Genomic DNA, 2,573 nt, shown 5'->3' on the forward strand with positions numbered 1-2,573 from the left:
GTGGCCAAGCAGAGCGCTGGTCCCTGCTGCCTGCTATTGAAAGAGTCAAGTGTCACTGGGGAGAATTAGGGGCTGGTAGAGGTGAGTCCAGAGACAGAAAAAGGTAAATGGTGCTCCTGGGGCAATCCTGCTCCTCCCAGAGCACTCCTGCCCATGCAGGCACCTCCATATTTTCCTCTTACTCCCATCCACAGGGCTTCTGGAAGGTCCTCCCTTGAGCTTGTCTTTCCCTGAGTCTGACCATATTCACTTTAGGGTCCTTAGGGACTCACAATGTTCAAGATGTGAGACTTGAGCATACTGCTTACTGAAGTGGTTCACTCAGCCTCTGTGGTCTTGGGGTGTACACAAGTGTGTTCACATAGGATGCACACACAGGGGTGCATATATTTTTGTTTCAAAATACACATGATACTACTTACTCTTCTATTAGTGGAATGACCCATCATCCTGGGATGGCAAGGATTTTCCTGATTTTCAAATTGAAAGTCACACATATTTCAATCTCAGAAGAACTGAGTTGGTTGGTTGCTATCTCTGTAAAGGAAATTTAGAAGATTTCCATATATTCTGACCATCATGCTGGCTCAGCAGTGTTCTCAAATGGAAACCTTGCATATAATACATAACTGAGTGAGGGTAAATTGGAAGCCAGAGGACTGAGATCTTTCCTATGTAAAAGAATCTGAGGGGTGCCTCGAGCTCTGGAACCCCCTGGCTCAGATCCTCCCGCACTGGCCAGCTGGACCCACTGGACAAAGGCAGGGCCAATCTGTGCCTCAATTTCCTCAGGTCCAACAGTGGCTCCCTCTCTCTTGTGATTGTGAGAATTAAAAGTGATGATATAAACAAAGGACTCGGCTCTCTGCTCCTCCCCGTCCGACAGCCAGCCGCAACTTCTGGTGCAGGACCAGCTGTGTCCCCGAGACGCGATGGTGAAGGTCGGAGTGAATGGATTTGGCCGTATTGGGCGCCTGGTCACCAGGGCTGTTTTTAACTCTGGCAAAGTGGATATTGTCGCCATCAATGACCCCTTCATTGACCTCAACTACATGGTGTACATGTTCCAGTATGATTCTACCCACGGCAAATTCCACGGCACGGTCAAGGCTGAGAACGGAAACTTGTCATCAACGGGAAGGCCATCTCCATCTTCCAGGAGCCAGATCCCGCCAACATCAAATGGGGTGATGCTGGTGCTAAGTATGTTGTGGAGTCCACTGGAGTCTTCACCACCATGGGGAAGGCTGGGGCTCACTTGAAGGGTGGGGCCAAAATGGTCATCATCTCTGTCCTTCTGCTGATGCCCCCATGTCTGTGATGGGCGTGAACCACGAGAAGTATGACCACTCCCTCAAGATTGTCAGCAATGCCTCCTGCACCACCAACTGCTTGGCTCCACTAGCAAAAGTCATCCGTGACCACTTCGGCATCGTGGAGGGCCTCATGACCACCGTCCATGCCATCACTGCCACCCAGAAGACCGTGGACGGCCCCTCTGGGAAGCTGTGGCGTGACGCCCAAGGGGCTGCCCAGAACATCATCCCTGCTTCCATTGGTGCCACCAAGGCTATGGGCAAAGTCATCCCTGAGCTGAATGGGGAGCTCACTGGCATGGCCTTCCATGTCCCCACCCACAACGTGTCAGTTGTGGATCTGACCTGCCGCCTGGAGAAAGCTGCCAAATATGATGACATTAAGAAGGTAGTGAAGCAGGCATCAGAGGGCCCCCTCAAGGGCATCCTGGGCTACATTGAGGACCAGGTTGTCTCCTGTGACTTCAACAGTGACACCCACTCTTCCACCTTCCACACCTGGGTGGGCATTGCCCTCAATGACCACTTTCTCAAGCTCATTTTCTGGTATGACAATGAATTCGGCTACAGCAACTGGGTGGTGGACCTCATGGTCCACATGGCCTCCAAGGGGTAAGAGCCTCGTGGACCACCAGCCCCAGCAAGAACAAGAGGAAGAGAGAGGCCCTCAGCTGCTGGGGAGTCCCTGCCCCAACTTAATCTCCCAACACACTGAGAATTTCCTGAGCTCCAATTTACATCCCAGACCCCAAGGAAGGGGAAGGGCTTGGGGAGCCCTACCTTGTCATGTACCATCAATAAAGTATACTGTACCCCCCAAAAAATAAACAAACAAACAAATAAATAAATAAAGGACTCGGCATAGGGCTTGATGCACTGAGCAAGCATCTAACATTATCCCCTATCATTATTAGTGTTAGTGGTAACCAACCAGTCTATTTGTAAATGGGGCCTGTGTTTTCTAATGTGTTTAGAAGAAGTCAAATTCTGTGGGTGAAACAAAAAGCCCTCTGAAGAGGGGAATAGATGATACTTGAAAATAGCCTAAGATTTGGATTAATATTTAAAAGATTCAGTAAATGAATCCATAAACTCTAAAAGGGAAGAATGACTTTACTTCAGTTATTTGAAAAAGCAGTAGAAATACTTCATAAAGAACAATCTTGATTGGTGGAAGATGGACAGATTAAACAGAATGATCCCTTCAGTTTCTGGGTTTTAAAGGTTTTTCTACTGTTATGAAGATATATGTATCTA

At 48.6% G+C, this 2,573-nt stretch overlaps 1 pseudogene; it reads left to right on the top strand.

The window, feature by feature from the left end:
- Window positions 1-888: 888 nt before the first annotated feature.
- On the top strand, window positions 889-2,142 carry LOC144296454 (glyceraldehyde-3-phosphate dehydrogenase pseudogene; annotated as a pseudogene).
- The last annotated feature ends 431 nt before the right edge of the window (window positions 2,143-2,573 follow it).

This window comes from Canis aureus, chromosome 24 (assembly GCF_053574225.1).
Source record: "Canis aureus isolate CA01 chromosome 24, VMU_Caureus_v.1.0, whole genome shotgun sequence".
Lineage (NCBI taxonomy): Eukaryota > Metazoa > Chordata > Mammalia > Carnivora > Canidae > Canis > Canis aureus.